This window comes from Bacillus rossius (assembly GCF_032445375.1).
Source record: "Bacillus rossius redtenbacheri isolate Brsri chromosome 4 unlocalized genomic scaffold, Brsri_v3 Brsri_v3_scf4_2, whole genome shotgun sequence".
Classification (NCBI taxonomy): domain Eukaryota; kingdom Metazoa; phylum Arthropoda; class Insecta; order Phasmatodea; family Bacillidae; genus Bacillus; species Bacillus rossius.
Window position 1 is genome coordinate 43822001 of NW_026962011.1, and position 20889 is coordinate 43842889.

General features: G+C 38.8%; 1 protein-coding gene across 1 annotated transcript in view; it reads left to right on the top strand.

Moving 5' to 3' along the window:
- The first annotated feature begins 1386 nt into the window (after window positions 1-1386).
- LOC134541869 (protein dachsous) overlaps window positions 1387-20889 on the top strand; it is a 650601-nt gene continuing 631098 nt past the window's right edge. The window contains exon 1 of the mRNA XM_063385570.1: window positions 1387-2014. The gene's annotated coding sequence lies outside the window, so the exon portion shown is untranslated. The remainder of the gene's footprint in view (window positions 2015-20889) is intronic.

Genomic DNA, 20889 nt, shown 5'->3' on the forward strand with positions numbered 1-20889 from the left:
GAAGGACAGATCGACATTATGGATTATTTTGTTTAAAAAATGTCATATTTCAGCTAGTATTTGAAGAGAAGATAAAATTTTTAATCGAATTTAAAGTTTTTTTTTGTCTGTGTTGAAAAACTAGACCATGCATTCAGGTAAGAAATGAAAAGTGATATTACCCGAATCATAATAATTGCTCTTGAAAATTTTCCGCATGGGTGGCCGTGATTGGTGGAGGGATTGGCCGTAGCAAGTATTTTGTTGAAAGAATCTTCAGCTGCTTTGACCAGGGAAAAGTTTAGGACAAATGACACATACATTAAAAGTGTTCCAATTAAACAATTACGTAATATTACTTAATATTAATTACTAACTTACCAATGATATTACCGGATTGTTTTTGTTTAGTTATTTTCCTATTAATTTTATAGGATCAGACGTAGTTTAAAATGCTTTCAGTAGTTTAACCTTGGCAAATTAGACCACAATGGTTGCGACATTGGTTTGAACGTGGTCCCAAACCAGAAGCCAATAACTATCTTAGTTTTATATGTTCGATCAGATTAGCTACATTAAGTTATAAATAATTCGTTTATTTGTGTCAAATTAATATGTCGACGCACCAGTTAGTAAATAAACATGCCAAGCAATTGATGTTGTAGAAGACTAATGCTAGTTAGGCTTGCTGAGATAATATCTCAAACTCTTAAGACTTCAAACGGGTTAATTAAGGAGGATGCGTTGTTCGCATGCTATCCCAATGTAGATAAAATAGTAGACTAATGCAGCTTTGGAAGTGGAACGCAGATGTGATTTTCATGCATATTCTTTACTCTGAAATAATTACTCATTGTATTGGCGGGTTCTATCCGTACGTATTTGGCTCTATGAGTTGTGTGTGTTCCATAGTGCAACGATGACTCGTAATTTAATCGTCAATGAGGTGATACGTTGATAGGTTCTCCTTCTGGCATGGTCGGTGTTAGGACCGCTGATTTGAAGGTATTGTTTACCTGTAGTTAAGACTGTTCGTAAACGACCGGACTTGCATTTCCTCGGCTGCATGCTCGTCCCCGGAGGAATCTACTGGTTTTTAAGTTAGACCCCCGGGGGCCGGCACGAGAGAAAACTCGCGTGTTCCAGTGTCCCAGGTGTAGTCGTCGCAGGTGCGCCGACCGCCGGGTCTTCGCGTCCGTGCAGTTGGCAGCGCCGCCGCCGCCGCGCGCGCGAGCGAGAGACGGGCGCAGGGGTGGGGTTGGCAGCCCTGTCTCACTGAACTCTCCCCTCCTCTCCTCCCTCGGCCGGCAAGCTCCACGCCTCTCCCGCCCTCTCTCTCTTCCCCCCTCTCCCAGGGACCCGGGAGGACCCGGCAGCGCCAGCACCGCAGCGGCGAGTCTCAGAAACGTCGGAGCAGTCAGACAGGAGACAAGGGCCTCCGTAGCGCGCGCGTTCGGCCCGCGAGTAGCAGCAGCAGGCAGCAGCCGAGTGGTCGGTGTCTTCTTGCGTGGATGCAGTCGGTCCCCCCGTGTTGCGGACACCACCCACCAGCACTGCCCGAGTCTCGAACCTTCGCGCGCGGAGAGACTCGTCGTCTCGGACCGGCCGTCGACATGTCGTGAACAAGAGAGAGACAGAGAGAATAAAAAGAAAACACAGGGACGAGGAGACTTTTCAGCGGTCGCGCCGGCGTGTGTGGATCGCGGATGCGAGTGTGCCCCGTGTTGTGCTACGCTTGTGACAGCTGACGCCGCGGAAGATGTTCTAGTGAGAGAAAAAAAAAAAAAGAAAAGAAGAAAAAGTGCCGCGTTTGTATCCCCGCGGGCAGTTAGTTTCTTCCCCGGCGAGTGAAACTTGGTGTTGGGTTGAGGAGGAAAAGGGGGGGAAAATTAAATAAACAGAAGAGAGCACCTACAGGGATAATCAGTTCGCGCGTGTGTGTCCGAAGCGAGAGATCGCGGCGATAGGGGAAAAAACAGCTGCAGTGCGCCCGTTGGGATTAAACTTTGGAGGATCTCGTCCGCTGACGCGACAGGTGAGTCTGGGTTGAGCGCCCGCGCGCGTGTGTGTGCGTGTGTTTGTGTGTGTCACCAGACACGTTCACGTAGGTAGGTAGGTAGGTAGGTACCCCGTTGTTTTGTTGTGTGACCTTGCGAGAGCGGGGTTGGTGTAGTAGGCTAGTGCGACAGCCCGTGTTCACGCGAGGTATTACGTTTATTACGTCTAGGGAATCATGGTAGAACGCCATGCGTTTAGTCCGAGAATGTTACAGTTTTTACCTTCCCCTCCTCCCCCCATGAGAGATCATCCTTGTAAACACTGCCGTGTTGTCGGATCGGAGCAGGCGCAGGTGTGGCTTCAGACGGCGGAGTGCCGGGGGCGGCCTATGTGTCGGGAACGAGGCGGAATGCGTCGGGGGTTTCTCGTGGTGCTGCCAGCTGTATAAGGAGGGGGTGGTGGTTGGGGGGCTCGCGTGCAAGGCTGCGGCGACCCAGGGCGGCAGCGGGTAGCCGCCTCTCGGCATTGGTGTGCTGGCTGCCACACGGCGGCCGCTGTAAGAATTCCTTCTGCCCTCCGTCTCTCTTTCTCCCTGCTCCTCTCTCTCTCTCGCTCTTTCACTCTCCGGTTTACTATCTGGCCGGCGGGCAGGGAATCCGCCCCTCGTGTCTTCCCCCCCTTCTCTCCCTACCTTCTTCAGCCTTCTCCCCCCGCCTTCGTCTTCCTCGGTCGTCTTTCGTTGTCTTTTCTTTTTTCCTTCTGCGGCTCCCGAAGCTGCGGCGTCTCTCGGCTCGCGGAGGTTCCTGCTCTCGGCCCGAGGTGTGCCCGGTTCATGCCCGGGGCGCGCCCTCTCCCCGGGGGCTGCCCCCGCCCCTGTGGAGACCCGGTGCCCGGCCGGCAGAGCCGCGAGGCTCGTCCCCTTCGCGTCTCGACCCCGTGTTCCCGTTGCTCGGCCGTGATTCCGGTCGAGCTCACTTGCTTCGCTTTCAAAACAACCCTCCCGGTGCGCGATTTAACAATTCACATATTCAGTTTACAAAAAGGGGAAAAAATATTTTATTTGTCTGCTAATACGTATTTTAATTTTTTTTTTTCATCGAAATAATCGTGACAAATTTATTCACGCCAAGTAGGCCTACATAATTGTGTTTCACTTCCAATTCAAAAATAGTAATAATCTAAATATTTCGTTTGATTGCAATCACACAATAATTATATGATCAGTTCGTTAGTTTAAGTTCAAAATAAGTAAATAACGCTGCAATCTTATTAAAGGTTGAAGCAACATGGCGAATAGGTAGTTTTGTACTTCGTAACTTTGCGAGTTTCGTTATCGAATTCACGTCAAAATTTTTTGCAATCAGCCATTGAGAAGGGAGTAATTGGCCAGGCAACCTTTGAGAGTTCTCGTCGGTGGAGGCAAAAATTTTTAATTTTTAAGCAAAAATTTGTAATACTCGTTAGTTATGTATGTAGGTCTATCTCGTTTCATGCCTTCTACTCGTAACAACGTGTCCCAAATTCTAAAGCAGGAAACACAATAACCCGTCGCCTTCGCCCGTCGTCTGTCCTCCAGTCACGTGACATGCAGCCAATCGGAAGGCCCGAAAAATTCGACCCGTCCGTCAAAAGATCGGCAAACTCCTTTCGACGGACGGACGGATGAAATCATATCTAGAGGCCTAGTTGTTTGCGCCATTAAACTTTTTTTTTTTGCATGGAAACATTGCGAATGTCAAAACTCACATCTAAACAATTCAATCATGACTAACTTTTTCCGAGGATAATGCAATACGTTCGGGAACACGGCGTAAATAGCAAACATCAAGAGATAAAATATCTGAGAGAGAAAAGGGGTTGGCTGCACTGATCTGGGGAAATGTTTTAAATCGCTTGGCTAGTTTCATGGAGGTGACTGACGTACGGATGTCGATAGTACGCGACGGTTTTTTTTGTTTTGTTTTGTTTTGTAATTCTGGCTTAACACAACAAGAGTAGATTAAGGCTGGGCTGACAATTGAAAAATAAAATATATCGCTAGCAGTAGGTCGTGTGCACATGATTTTACCGCCATGTTTTCCAGCTCACAGAACGGTCGTGTGCATGTGAAAGAGGTCGCGCGCGTATGGTGGAAATGAATTTATTTTATGTTAAAAGGACGCATGGTGCAGTTGCCAATGAGAGCAAAGCAGGGTGCCATTTTGGCGGGAGTTGGGAACTGTTTATAAGGTTTATTATCATTTGATGGTAGGAAATTGTCGCGATATAAATAAAATTTGTTTAGGTAATTCTTCCTTAGTGGCTCGAGACAAATAAGTGTAAAAAATATACTACAAAAAAGTTTTGGTTCCTTAAATATGCTTTATTAAAATTTTTGGTTACCCTATCGCAGTCTAATAAAATTTATGAGTTAAAACTTGAGTTTACAAGCTGCTAGAAGATAGCTGTCGCGGGAAAATCATACTTAAAAATATTTATGTACTAACACTGCCAAGAGAGGTCGTTTTCTTCGCGAAATTTAATCTGCTTAAATGTAATTAAGAAATAATTAATTAATTTGGGAAACCGGTTTCGAACAGGTCGTGTACACCCGCACATGTTTATAGATTGTGAACCCATGGATAGAGACCTGTAAAATTCGTGGATTCATTTCGCGATAGGATAGAGTCCAAATACTTTTGACATTATTTTTCTTCAGTGATTGGCCCACAGTTTATCTGAAGAACTCTGGGCCAATGAAAAATCTTTAACAGAAGAATTAGCGAATCACGATCATTCCAGTCAACAGGTGTTACGAGTCGGTAACCAATCAGCAGATGTAATTTGCACGAGTGCGTAGAGGATCATGGAGTCTATCCTTTAGGGATTTGAAATCGCGAATTTTACAGGTCTCTACCCATGGATGATTGTTCTCGGAGTGTCGCCTTCGCAGTACGAGGCCAGGTCCTAACCTCAACAAACCGATGTAGCATTATTGTACGGGGACCGGGTGGCCGTAGCGCAAACAGAGCTGTTGCTCGGGACTTCGGATATGATATTTCACGTGGCCCGCCCGCCGCCATGTCATCGGAGTCGGTTCACGACCCCAGCGGTTATTTACTGCGCAGTAAACGAACCGGTCCGCGACCAAGCTACAGATATTTTTTTATTTCCCATGGGGTGGGTGTTTCTTCAGTGATATCGCCTTGGCAGTTGCAAAAAAAAAGTTTGGAATTAAAAGTAACCTTGTTTCTGAGTGGAGGAGTGTTTGAAAACCCCCAGGGAAATCCCCAACCTCCTCCACAAACGTAAAAACGATCGTTCTTCCGGCCACTTCCAGAATTTTTGTTCATAAGACCGGCCAGAGTCATTGATTGGCCTGACCTCGAGAAAGGTAGCACACAAGAGACACTGGGAACTTTTAACTAAGTATTTTAGTAGGCAGAGAAGGTGCACATTATGGTTTATTAAACCTAGTCGAATAATGGGTGGACCTACGCGCCAGGTTTCCACAACGGTCTTAATGTTACATTTCAGTAGATAATACGTCTACGCGTGGTATTGAGTTCAAAACACTGATATCCGAAATTCCTTCGGATGTGGAGCTTCCATTTATTTTTAATGTAAAGACTAGAGACTGGAAAAATTCGCGGTTTCGTTGACCTCTAGGATGGACTCCGAAATCCTCTACGTACTCTGGAAAATGCCACCTGCTCATTGGCTACTGACTTGTAAGACCTGGTGTCTGGGTTGCATGGGAAGGTTTTTCGTTGGTTCTGAGTCTTTCTAGCCAACTTTGGTCCAATAGCAGAAGCAGGAATAAGGTAAACATGTTTGGCTTCTAGCCAATCGCGAAATGAAACCGCGAATTTTTCCGGTCTCTAGTAAAGACATGCCTATATAGCTACTTTTTACCATTTCTGGCATTAGGCCACATTAAAGGGCGCTCATGCGTAGATGGCAGAGACGTATGTAGTTATGATGGCCTCCTGGCTAGACGGATGTGTAGGCCTACTCGATGGGCAACATCTCGGACCACAGGGTGAAGGAAATCCAGATTGTTTTGAAGATTAGGCTATTAAGAGCTTACTAAATGTCATTTGGTCATTGAGTCGTTATAGAAATTAATTGATCTTAAAATACTATTCAAACGTCTAATTTTGTTGGAGATAAAATATATAATATTAGGAAATCCGTTTTATGTCTGGTTTTTTGAGTTATTAGTTTTGTCTTAGCCCTTCAGGAGATACGCATTGTAGGAGCATTGCAGTGCAGTGTTATTACATTCAGTAAAACATGTAGCGAAACAAACAATTTCCGTGGAAAATAGGATTGAAATAGGCTTGGTGCGTTGAGGCCTACAAAAAAGCCTACATCGGAGAGACTTTAACGAATGTATAGGAGAGGAAGCACGCTGTAAATTAGAAATAAGTGGTTTTATATGGCCCCGGTAATAATAGCGAGCTTTATTAAAATAGTATTTTAGTGGCCAGATATTTTACAGAATAATAAACTTTTTGTATATTAATTTTTTTCAAAATTACAGAACTAAAAAAAAAGGTTGAGTAATAATGACAATGGGACAATTACTATATAGGCCTATCAGTTTCAATCGTACAATAATACATTAAATAGCGATATTATAGATTGTTTAAATAATGAATTGTGTATAGTGGTCATAACAAATCGCTAGAGCAAGTGAATCCAACTATTTTATTTGCAACGATTCCTTTTCTTGAAATCCCTTTGTAGCTAGCTGTGGGTACTTTAACTTTTCAACGGTAGTAAAATAGGTTTAACATCATATTACAATATTTTAGGTAGAGCAAAATATGCTAAAAGTTCTGAAATGACGTGCTTGCGCTTTCAGTTTATTGACAGCAACCATCAAATACGACTTAATTTAGCTTCAACATAAACTCCGCCCTTAGTTTAGCTTACTGATTTCACGGACAACAAATTAAACTCCTCAGTAATTAAAAGAAGAAACTAAATTCACTGATATGTCACTTAACAAGAATTTTTAGGCTATTATTAAGTATGATATGACATTTTAGAATATTTCAGACAGAAATAATTTTTGGTTAAAGCTTAGGCTGTATACTGTTAACATACATAATGGAGGCCTCAAATATTTTTATGATATGCTCTTATTTTTGAATTTGGGAATCATACATTTGTGTTACAAGTTACACTATTTATAATATTGGTAATGAAAATTGATTTTATTATACAATGTGTTGAAATTTGGCACGCGATAACGAGTTGTGATGTTCAAAAGAGAAAATAATAAGGTTAAAAACATTTCTAATGTACAGATAATTGAAGATGGATAGCTGTTATATATTTTTTGTTATGTAAAGGCCTCTGTTGTTTCTGTGTCAATTTTTGAGAAAATTTTGTATTACTTCATTATCGGTTTGTTTTAATTTTAGGATTTAACATGAACATGTAAGACTTGTGAGAGCGAGCGAAGAGTAGATTTTTGCGTAACTTTGCACCAGAAAATCATCTTCACTGTATGAGTAGGTTTGTTTTGATTGAATGCGATGGTTGGAACATATCTGGAGGGATATTTCGTAAGTGGATAAAGATCAGAGTTCCTGGTCGCGAACAGCTTTCTCTTCGCGCGCAAATTTCACATTCGGAGAGATCTGTGCGTGTAAGGCTACAATTATTGATTCATTTCTTGGGTTTAGTTTCTTACCCAAAATTGAGTTACTCAATAACATACTAAAGTGAAATGTGAGCAACTCTACTAACATACCTTCATCATATCATTCAAATTCGATGTTACTTAAGTCAGTTGTTTGCACAATTTACTGCAGTTCTCCTAACATAAACATCAACTCTTTTTACATAATACAGTTCACAAGTAAGATCGTGCAGGAATTTCGTAGGCTTAATGAATCATTAAGTTTAAATGCAATATCACGCGATCTGTAACATGTTTCAGCCTGTGTATGTTTGTCAATAATAAACAATTCGTATGATTGTTAGAATTAACTTTTAAAAATGTTAAAAACTATATACACGCTTTGTGGGCTATGTCAATTTAAAACTGCAGTTTTTTATTTTTTATATATTAAAAATTTAATAAAGTTCCATGAAGAAGAGTTGATAGGTGTGATAGGTTGTGATTTTTTCAAATCAACTTGCAGTATCGTTTTATCAGGTACATGTTGACTTTAGCTTAGGCCTTATTTCCTTGGGTGTTTTTTATGTACGAGTTACATACTTCACACCTAAATATCAGCGAGTAAAATAAATTGTTAAAGGTAATATACGGTAACTTTATAAAACTTGATGCAATTTTTAAATTATGTCGTAGCTATTAGAATGGAAGAAAAAAATGTGTTCAATTGTAAAATATATTTTTTAATTCAACTATTTTTTGTATAGTAGGGTGTCTGCTGATTACGGGTCACAAAAAAGTACCTATAAGTTTTGATTGGTAACTTGGGAGCGTGGTGATCCCAGTTTCTCACGGCTGTGTGATTCTGCAGTGGTTTTCTTTGCCTTCCGAAGTAAGGCACCCCGAATGAAGAATGAAATTTTCGCCAAGTGAAAAATCCCTTACCCAACTTGTGACTTTTGATAACCAACCAATAGTCCGGGCTATCTAACATTACAGAATGCTCAGTAATCATTACAGCCTTTGCATGGTGAATTAAAATCAGCGGCAATTGCATACAGCAAGAAGTTAAAATGTAGTGAAGATAGTAGAAAAAATATTCTATAATGCAATTATATGATTAAAATGGGCTGTTAAATGTACTTATATTTAGATTAAAGAACTAGAGATTGTCTTTTTCTCTATCTAAGAAATAATTTTACGATAAGCTGCAATTTAGGATTTATTATGTTTTATTTTTATTTTGTGGTAGTAGACTACATACTTACGGTTAAAAAATAATGGCAGTTCGCTAAAAAAAAAGTTTTATGAAGGTATGTCTACCGAAACAAGTAAAAAAATAGTCAGGTGAATGTTTTCCTTTCACAACTTAAATTTATTTGTTTTGTTGCTGAAAAATTAGTGTCGTAATTTTGTGGCCCGTACCTCCTTTTGCCGTTAAAATGGCAAGTGATGAAATTTTTATGGCTTTTTCTCTCGATGGTTGTATTGCAACATTTAATCATGGCGTCCTAAATGGCACCCTAACTACAGAAATGCCGAGCTAATTCATATAAAGGCTAAAGTAAAAGATTCAGATAAGTGGGGGGAAAAATACAGCGGCAAGTAGACCAGAAATTCTGTAAAAAAAAATACGTATACAGAACTTGAGAAGAATGCGAGACAGGCACGCATGTGTGAACTTTTTGGCCTCCTGCTTCTTTTTTTTGTTATGTTTATAATTTTGAATTGATGTGAACTGTTATTTATTTGATGATTTTTTTTATTATGGTTTCAGGTATGCTCCCCATTAAGACTTCTTTGAAGTACGTTTCTTCAGGAAACATTTCAACCTATTCCCCCGAATTCTTGTAGCAAAATAGATTTTGGTTACTAAGGCCCGTTCTACAGCGGCACGGAAACGAAGACACGGATCACGTAAACGGAGACGGATCTCCCGGAACATTTATCTATCGCGTCTGCTGCTTCCACAGTGCACGGAAACGAAACAAATGGCAACCAATGAGATTGCATTTCAAGGTTACGAAATATTTATTTAACTAAAAAAATATGCTTCATAATAATACCACTGCCAGAATTTACATATATTATAAAAGTAAACAGCAAAGTAATAATAGAACATTATATCTTCTTTGGTGCTTGAAAAAACTTTTAACTTTTTGGAACAAACTAACAGTGTTACCACCCCAACCAAGTACTCGGCTTCTATTGGTCGCGCGGAGAAACGTAAACGGAAGAGCTCAGCACTGCCGAGCTGATCCGTACGGGTCCGTCTCCGTCTGCGTGATATTGTAGAAACTCTGTTACGTTGAGATCCGTCTCCGTTTACGTAATCCGTCTCCGTTTCTGTACCATTGTATATAACGGGCCTAAGGGCAAGTTGCTGTACTGTTGCTGTTGTATGTTTTTATAAGTTACGCATGCATTGTATTTCTGGCTGCAGATGTAGCCTATAAGGAAGTGTAATCTATTCATACATCTATTCAATTATAGCCACATAAATAAATAGACAGTATAATTCTTTCAAAATAAAAGTATTGTAGCTTAAGTAGTCTTACTATGAACTGAAAACTTTTTAGTTGTATCCCATAATGACGTTTAATTATTCAGTTACTTATTTATAATGGTTTTTAGTAACGATCGTCTCGTATTTACAGTGTACTCTACCGATTAGTCACTATATTTTTACCAACTGGATCTTCAGTAACACTCATTTTAAACCACAGATTAGATTTAAGAGCATAATATAATGTTCAACAGATGGCTTAAACACCCAGTAGTGTGTTTTAGAAATTAAATCTGGTACCTAAGTCATGAAAATAAAGCCATGAACGAGCATAACGTATCATACGCATTTTTACGACTGCGTATAGGCCTACACTTCTTATGCGCCAGTTTAATTAGTCACCTTGCGAATCCTCACTCTTTCATACACATGCAAGTACCTCCAATAACATACTCTTATTTAATAATATATAATATATGAATTATATCAATCAGATATCGTATATGAATGATATTTTTCAACAGTATAAAGCATGGAAGTCTTACAATTGGCCGATCACTTGGTGAATTTGTTTAGACTTTCTAATATCGTTATTTAATAAGAAAAATAAATATCTTTAAAACTTAAAATTTAAAGAAATAAATGAAGTCTTAAACTATCAAACAAAAGAAAACAGCATGCCTAATAGATCAAAGAGCATCAAAATATCTGTAAATAATATATTCCTTTTAAATAGAAGAAAAAAATACCCAGAATATAATGAGCGTGTTAAAGAATCTTGAATATGTGCGTCTTCAGGCGTGGGGTGTTAGTTGTGATGATATCCTGGGTAATCACTATCGTCCTTTTCTTACCTAATCACTATTGAGTCTGTATTTTGGTTTAATTCGTAAGATATCACACCAGATCGGATCTTGAGCTGAGTTTAAATTTATTTTTATTTGGAAATACTTACAATTTGTTTCACTTTGGTGATAAAATCGTTTAGTTTTTAACTTATGTGAATCAGTTATAGCTAAAAGATATTTGGCATAAAACTGACAGCGGTAGTCAAAGCTAGGAGCTTTGTATAGGCCTACAGGGGATACGTGGTATGTTTGTGGAAAGAGCTGTTTGATCTAATATCTTTACCAGCGTGCGACAAAACCAAGATTTAAATTCTAAGCCTAGTTTTTGTTAAAACACAGGTTTGGAGTTGCAACTCTCCAATTTTGTAGTATTAATTGCTATTGTTCCGAGCTGTGAACAAGTCGTCAGCTCGTATGCTTGGATGATCACTAAACTCGGAACCGACCAAACCAGCAGCCACCCAAATGTAATGAAAATAAAATTGAAACATTCATTTACTTGTTGCAAAAAAATATTTTTAAACTACGAGAGAATTTTTTTTGGGCTGGTTGTGAAGGTTTTTTTTTTCTCCTGAGAATTCCGAGTTGCAAGTAATTATAAAATAAGCATACTCTCGTAATCATTTACATACATTTTTTGTGCTCAATACAAAATAATTTTGTTTAACTTGACCAAACATTCGTAATTTGTATTTTGGACTAATATTCTGCCATTAAATTTTTGGTCGTGGATCTTGGTCACTGTAACTCCACATCGTTTGCAGCAAATATAAGTGTACTTTTTTAAAATAAATATTTATAATTAAATAACGTAAACTATGCCAATTTAAAGGGTAAAATAGTTTTAAGTATTTATATATGTGATGTCATGTAGCCAACAAATCACAATACTAGTTACGAGTTGAAAATGATAGTAAAAAAAAAACAAGTTCTTGAAAACTAAACATAGTTAACTGAATTGGAAAATTTGGACCCATGATCAACAGCGAATTTGGAAAATATATTTAATAGTTTTATATGGTATTTATTATTTAAGTTTAACTTAAAATTTACAATTATTTAGTCAAACGATATATTGTTTTTTAAATGTACAGCGAAATAAATACTGTACGTGCTCCAAGTAACTAGGTAATATTATGCTAATCTTTTATGGATTATATAAAAAAAAAGACAAAACATTGTTAGATACTCCAAACGATTTGTCAGGTCTAAATTTATCATCAAACACTTTCCTTTTACCTTATTGTGATGTACACTCATGATACCGCGTAAAACTCAGGATGAAAATAAAATCAGCTTGACTCTTCTACATTGGAAATATGTCGTTAAAGCAGTTACAGCCATTCATGTCACTGCTATAAAAGTCACCTGAAAAAATAATGTACGGCAAATACAGCGTAAAATAAGTATCACTAAAATGACTAGTGCGGCCGTAATAAACTAAGACAAAACTCTCATATTTGTCTGAATTGCAATTCTTTGTCTTTATAACGCGGGCAAGAATCTCCGCAGGGGGTTAATTAATACACAAAAGTCGCAGCTCCGCTAAGTTCACTGCATGCACGTAGTAACCTGTAAATATCATACCACAAAAGCATTCTTGTGTATTAAATTTACGTATGATTCCCTATTTAAATATTTCATACTACCTACACAGTTCCAACGGAAATCAATAAATTCGGATGCCCCGGATTTTTTTATGCGTAAAAATATAATTTACCTTATTTTTTTATGGCACTGATCATTTTAATCCAAGCCAAATAACACTTATTTCTGTGTAAGTCGTTGGTATGTACTCCGCGTTCGAAACTATTATTGTAAAGGTTAGCAGAAGATTTAAAATATTAACCAAAGCATTTTACAACAGTTTCATAAACATTCCTCAGTCATGAAGTATATATGCTTACTTCGGTTTAAGGATGGCCGGCTGGCCGGGCACACTAACTTTTAAGAGCGCGGGGGTCGATAAGGGCGACATCGTCTCGCGCACCACACGCCTCTTCGCCTCTAATTGCCTGGCGCCGAACTGACGTGCAGTGTTCGCGTCGGAAAACCAACTCGCATCTGTGGGACTTTAAACTGTGACCCTATAATCTTATACTCGAATATTTAAGACAACGGCTTCTAATACTTCCCTACATCACTAAAAATACTATGTTAAAAAAATATTTCATACCGAAAAACACGCCAGTGAAACACACCCGTTTTAGGCCTTTTCTCTGTCAAAAAAAAAAAAACACGTTAACGATGAAACCACGAAACGAAGCTTGTATAGACAGATAAATTTTCAGCAGTTTGTAAATGACGCGTTAATACCTGGAGTCCTGAATGTTGTTTGGCTACCACCTAGGCAGCCTCGCATCTATTTTTCCACGCAAGTTTGTTTCGTATCGCTGCTGCATAAAAGAACCACCACTTCAAAGCTTAATGTTTACAGAATTGGCAATTGAGAATCTTACAAGCACACACAAAAACCTACAATTTTATTTTCCGTACAAGTAGAGATTTTTTTACTGTTAGTTAGGCTATATCTAGATTCTTTCAAATAGGTATATAATAATTCTGGGGAAAAATTATTTTTATAGTATTTGAACGAGGTGTGAATTGTATGTAAAACAAAGTCACATGTTGAGAACTCAGATCATTCATGTCGTTTTCCTTTAATAGTAGTCAATTTCCATTTCTTCAAATACTAAGTAGTATGCCCTACTTGAATAAGTATCTCTCGTAGTACATTACAAACACCTCGCTTAGCAAAATGTGGAGTTTATAAAACAAATAACACAATATCTTATAGAATTTTACCAAGAAATTTGCAATACGAAAAAAAAAAAAAATTCTGGGAATAGAGAAAATAATTTTGGTAACATAAATATTTGGCTGTATATGTGCTTTGTAAAACAGTTTTAAGTGTACTCTGCCTACATTAACAACTTAGACATTTTTGTTCAACTCATAATGTGAAGAGAAAAAAACAGTGGCCAGTTTGTTGTAAACCCACTGACAGTGATAACAGTTTGACGGTATTTTGCTAGACAAGCGTTTTAATGTTATAATTCACAGCAATTTAATGTTGTGATTTATAGCAATTGTAATGTACTAACTGTATTAACTATTTATTTTCCCGTTGGTTGGCAGTACCTGTGCCAGGAAACCATACCTGCAGGCTCGACCTACTGTAAGAAGGTTCGCGTTCTATACAAGCATTCAAATCACCTTTACTTTTCGTTCGGGGGTAGGCCGTTCGTGGCCGGTGTTTCGCTTGGGTGGGGTTCGGGCAGGTCGGGGCGCCTGTTCGCTCGATCGGACAGCCATGGGGCTTTGTTCCGCACCGGGACAGGGCAGCCCTGCACAACACAATTACCCCGCGGGGCCTTCCTCCTGGGAGGGAGACGCAGGGCCGTCGAATGAAGAGGCGGGCAGGTATGGCACAGGCACCGAGATCACAGGGCCACGTCGGCGGGTAGGCGGATCGCCGGCAGAGTGAACGCACCCCCGCGAGCTGTCCGCCGACTGTTCAGCTGACGAAGCTGTCGATATCTCTGGAGGAGATGTCCTCGGGTGTCGCGACACTCGAGAGTTACTGGGGAGATCCTCACTGGTTGCCCCGTGATTAAAGTGTCCGATAGTCGCTTCCGTCGGATTTAAAACTTCGCCTGAAATACCTTAAGTTTTCCATCTCGCGGCGAATTTTATAGTTGGAAATAATAATGATTTAATAATAATTTAAACGAGATATATCTTATAGGTAGAGACCGGAAAAATTCGCGGGTTCATTTCATGATATGCTATAATCCAAACAACTGTATCTTTATATTGCTTCTGTGATTGACTCACAGTTTATCTGAAGGACTTTCAGCCAGTGAAAAACCTCCAACAATGAATCGCAAGCGTCCCAGTTGACAGGTGTTACGAGTCAATAGCCAATGAGCAGGAGGCATTTTCCTGAGTGTGTAGGGGATTGTGGAGTTTATCCTAGAGGTCATCGAAATCGCGAATTTTTCCAGTCTCTACTTATAGGAGATACGTTTCTGACACAATGTTGTTGTAGTCAAACGCAACACATCCAGTGTAAATGTCAATAACCGATTTCTGAAGTAGGACCGGTCAGATAAAACCAGTTAAGGGTCTTTAAAAATAATCCAAACAAATTTAGGTATAAAGGATACAATATGAATGGATACAAAAATAATATGAAGCTACGATTAAATAATTTATATAATGCGATCTCTTTTCACTCACTACTGAATTGTCCGCTCCACAAGTATATTTAAGCTATAAATTCTCCAGAAGATACGATAGAGCGTACTTTGATCCCTATAAGTATAAAAATTTTATATTACTTAGGTGTGCGATGAAGTTAACACACACCATACCTAACTAGTGTTGTGGAACAAAATTGTAAAATGCAAAGACTTTTCAGTCGTAAATTTTCAGGAAATGTATTTATTCAATCAGTTTATTACTTTGTATATTGAATGTAAGATGCTGGCTGCATGTTGTATAAAACAATGCTCGTACGGCTTTGCGTAACTTTCTTAGGTTCGCTGGCGCTACCCTTACATCTTGGCGTCCTTCGTGGATTTATCAGTTCTTCACTTAAAATTTTGACTTGTAACGTCTTAGTTCTTGGTATTCGGAATTTGGTGGGAGTAATTTCGTGAATGCGACGGAAGTCAAGGAACGGAAATGTGTAGCAACCACGGTGCTGCCATCTGCGACCGATGGTGCAAACCAAAGTTCACAAAGAAAAAAAGGGAAATTTTAAAGTACCTATTAACTGTTAAGTGAATTTTAACAAGATGGGCAGTATTTAGGTCCAAAGCCAAGTATTTTTGGTGTTTTTCGGAGCAGTATCATAATATAGTTTTAAACTTTTGTCTACTGATCAAATAATTAAATAGTCTACGTAGCTGCTCCGGCATCGAATTCTAGCGGCGGGTGCGGGAACTACGTGGGATAAGCGTCCAGAAATGTAGTGTAAACACAAATGGCATTTATTGATCACGCTCGGCATTATTTTAAAGAATTCGACGTTAAATTTCCTGACCGAATTTCGTATTGTGTGTTTGCAACATGAGATCACGTGAATTTAAGCTTTACCGAGGTTAGATGTTACGCATCACTGGCGAGTACTGGAAGATAAGACAGAATTTTTATTATTATTTTTATTCAACTGTTTGGCATGTCAACTTATAATAATTAATAGTTCCCAGAGCTTTTTTTTTTGTTTCAGTATTCTGATACTGTCTCACACGGGCGACTACAATTTACATAGTAGTTACACTAGTTTACGAACGCCGACTTACGAAAGAGGTCAAAGCTTGTTCGTGCCATGAAATGATGAACAGAACGTATGGTTCAAGTTGAGGCAAAACATTTTTAAGGGTGAGGTAGGCTATGCTGGTGATTTTCTTAGAAATGCGTTGCTTACACGTAGCCTTATTTGCGCCGGAGAGCTATAGTCGGCTAAGTCGCTACCAGAGAAGTCATTACCATGTTAGTGGTTGAAAATTGAACTGTAATGATCGGTTTGTATGACCTTGTGCCTTGTGAAGTTTAATCATGCGAATCTTAAAGTCGACGGGAACCACCCCTGAGTGTAACTCGCTCCGATTTTCGAGTAAAAGCGGAATTACAATAGCCCGTCGCCTCCGTCCGTCATCCGTCCGTGGGTCACATGGCCTGCAGCCAATCAGATGGCCCGAAAAAAATTATCCGTTCATCCGTCAAAAGCTTTGCAAGCTCTAACTTTTTATGAACGGACGGACGGATTATAAGTAAGTGTGGTTTCGGCCGCGGCAGTTAATAATTGTTACCATAATACAGGCCCGTGGAGTTCGTATAGGTCGTTCAGATGTTTTGTATAATAAGAATTTAATCAACGACTCAGAATTTTCCCAAGGAAATGCCAATACAATTACGTACATAAACACGACATAAACAGCAAACAACAGCTACATAAATCTCCGAGAGAAATTTTCGACAGCACTCATTTGGAAAAAAACATTCTGACGGACGGATGAAGTCCAAGTTGAACGTCGCTTGGCTGGATGCTTGGCGTCGACGAACGTCAAGAGAGAGGCTTTTGTAATTCCACCTTAAAGAAAATTGAACACGGTGCCGAGGTGAATTCGTGCTTTGCCGTTTGCAAAACCGCACTGACAAGAGACTTCCGTGTAACATTTTGTAGTTTCGTCCAATTCAGGCTTTAAGCGCGGGATTTTTTCTTTTCTTTAAAGAAGCATACAAAAACACTCGCTCAATTTTTTTATTTAAAAAATGCAGTTTACAGTAGTAATCATCCGTGCATGGCAGTACAAAAGGCGGGATTTCAATTTTTATCGGCCACGTTTTTAAAAAAAAAGAGGAAAAGAAAGAGAATCTTGGTTTGCTTTATAGCTACCACGAAGGGATTGTTCGTCCGCGGGAAGAAAAGCCAGCCGATACTACTACAGCAAGGGAAAAGGCTTTTGACGTGACAACGTCTAATAAATCGATGAACGCCGGCTGCACGCACGAAAAAGTGTCCCGTAACGCACATTGTCCCGTTATGCGGTGTCCCGTTACGCTCATTGTACGCTTGCGCCGCATCTATCTCTCTTACACTCGATTGGAACAACCATCGATTTGACTTTTTCGAGGCACATTCAACTTTGAAACACTCCCATTCGTTTCCTACTTTTCCTATCATCGTCCTATCCTTAACAGAATAACACAGATTGGAAGAAGTTAAATAGCAAACATGTATAAAAGTTATAGTTAAAATAATCTCTTCGTTAAAGTAATAAACATATTTGAATTAATTAGTGCAAATAAAAGTAAATTTATCAATTAAATTGTAGATTTCATTTCACCCCTTCTTTGTATCCACACGAAATAGTGATAATTCAATTAAAAATGATTCAATTTTATTCATAAAAGTATACAATCATTTCATCAATGTTTTTGTTATGACGTTGTCACGTTAAAACTATCGTCCGTAAATCGAATTTACAGACAACCAATTTTATTTATAAAGTAAAATTTTTTTCTGGGGGATTGGTAGAAGAAGGTAGGGGACGGCTACGCTGAAGACGCCAAATAATGATGGGCGCGGTTAACGTTTTCGTCGAAGCAGCCTCGTAGCTGTGTTGGCGTCCTGCTCCGGAGGGCTCCGAGGGCGAAGGTTCACAGCCGCCTTCCTACCCGCAGCCCGTTTTAATTGGACGCGTTGCAAGGTTGCCGGGCCTGGGGGAAGGTGGAATGCGCGGGGGGTAGCCGCGCCGGCCAGGTAGCGGGAAGGGCTGTGCTGTGCCCTCGGGGTGTCTGGTGGAGGTGGCAGGGGGTGTGGATGGGGGGCAGCCCAGGTAGGGGGGGCAGCCCAGGTAGGGCGGCCACGCGCTGGTTCCGGGGGCCCTTTCCTCGCGGACTGCAGCAGCTTCACGGGGGAGGTAGAGAAAAAACTGAAATCTCTCTCGCTGCAGTCGAAAATCCGTCGTCTGTGTAATGTCACCCGACCTCATTATTAGAAACACATATATTGAAAATATATAAAAAAAAGTTAAAACTTGTATTAGTTTAACCTAAAATTAATTCATTACAAATATAGTGAGATAACCAAAAGCTTTAATCCAATAAATAAAATTAAATAATTTAAAAAGATAAAGGCAAATAAATCTTTCAACCGTATGTATAAATTCATCATAACGAAAGCGTGGTAGAGTACCACGAAATCATACAAATATAAAATACATAACAATCATTTTAATATAAAAAATAAATAAATATAATACATGAATATTATCTTATAAATAAATACATGGAATATTCACTTTTATAGAATTAGAATCAACCCACCTTTTCTATGTCATACATTAAATTTAGAAACTAATTCAAAGTTAACCCTCAGCAAAATCAAAAGGAGTACGATTGAAAATAATAAAATCAACTAATACATAACCAACACTTAAAATAATGCAAGATTGTTGGGAACAAAAATTACTCGAGTGCGTGATAAAATAATGTATTAATTCTTTCACTGATTGTGATTTCGTACCGTATCAGATATTGAGGCATTTAGTGTTATGATACGTCATGTACAGGGGGAGTCGGAATCCGGCCGACAGACTGCGATGGCAGGTTCATGGTGACAAAATAAGATAAAAACTTGGGTTGTATACGAATTACGATCGAAAGTGCTTTGATGTTGGATCCCAACTAAAAATTTAATTAGCGTTGCTGTACATTTCGATTGTAAATAATAGAGATTGCATTTAAGATTGAATATTGAACGCCTGCATTATTTTTAATTGAATGAAGTTCTACAACACCGCGGATATCTTCTTCACTGTGCCATAATTATTTTTATAGAAATAATTGGTATTAATAACTTTATTTAGCACATTTTTTTTGTTATGTGTGACGTGTTACGTATATATGTTTTTAAATTATTTTTTGTGATGGACCTACATCCGACGTTTTTCGGTCGTATTCAAACTCAACCTGGATATAATTATAAATATTATTATGCGTCAGTGGTATTTAAAACTAACATACATGTAGTTTTATAACTGTACCAGTGTGCAAATAATAATATATTACGATCGCTGACTGTATAGTGTTGAAACGTAGGCATAACAATTCACAAATTATACATGATTATGACAATGAAGTAACCGTATTTATGGCATTGTGCAGCATAAACATGTAATTATTTGAAGCTGAGACATAGCGTTACGCTCTTCTGCTCCAAATAAACCATTGAAATTTTACTATTTATTTTTCACCAACTGTACATATAATTTATTACATTGTGGTTTAACTGGTTTTAACATATTTAACTTATTGAAAGTGTTTAGTTACATTTCGAGCTGGTAAAATTTTACGCAATAAAATTAAATACTTATAGCGAGTTTTTATACATTAGAAAAATATGTTGATTCGGACTTTTAAATAGTTTTTCTGCGTGTGTACACTTTTTTTCTATTTCCGCAAAATAATTGTTTTTTTTATGATGCCAAACACAAAACCCGGATTAATTAAATTAATTATTGAAAATTGGTGACATTAATCTTAATATGTATTTTTTTTTGTTTTGGCATAAAACGTTTGGAAGATGTGTTATATAAAAAAGAAAGATGAAAACTTGTCTACCTAAGACTGAACTAATTTATTTGGTCACACCAGGTTTAGCGGGAGAAATGATTTAGACAATAAGGCTGAATGTTGGAAAGAACTATTGTCTTAAATGGGTTATCTTTGATGCAAATAAAAACATTTTTTTGAACTGCAATATTTATAGAACGAACATATATTCTCTTCCGCTGATTGTGATGTAATAGTCTCTTAGTTCGACATTTTCAGAAATTTAAGATTAAATAATATTTAATTTTCATTATTTATTTGACATTTAAAAACCGGTGCGTAGAGAAATATGTTGCTTCGGTGTATTTTTCAAAAAATTAAAGTGACTGATCACTGTTGTAGCACGTAATAACTAAACGTAGGCTACATAAGGGAAGCTGATGGTTGGATCGCGAACTCCAGCGAATGGCCAAACGGGCCAGCAGTGGAGCGGAAACACAACTAACTAACCAATCAGCGCATTCGAGGCAAATCTTCCAAGTGACAGACCATATCAATGCGAGATCCTACACCGCGTGAGGTGACCAATCAAACACACCGAGTGAGCCAACTTAAAACTATCCGCCACGCCATTTCACTTCTGCGACACTGTATTCTGTGCTCATCGTTGAAAGAATTTTTTTTTTACATCGCAGTTAATGTTAAATCTTCTTTAGCCGCGTTGAGCGATTTTTGGTTGGGGCAAAACTTATGGGTTCGCGTCACCGACATGCTAGTGACGTGTTGCGCCAGACTGGCGACGCGCAGCGGCCTGTGTACATGTATACTCATATATACACTAATACATTGTATATACTCGACTGTATCATGTGCGTGTT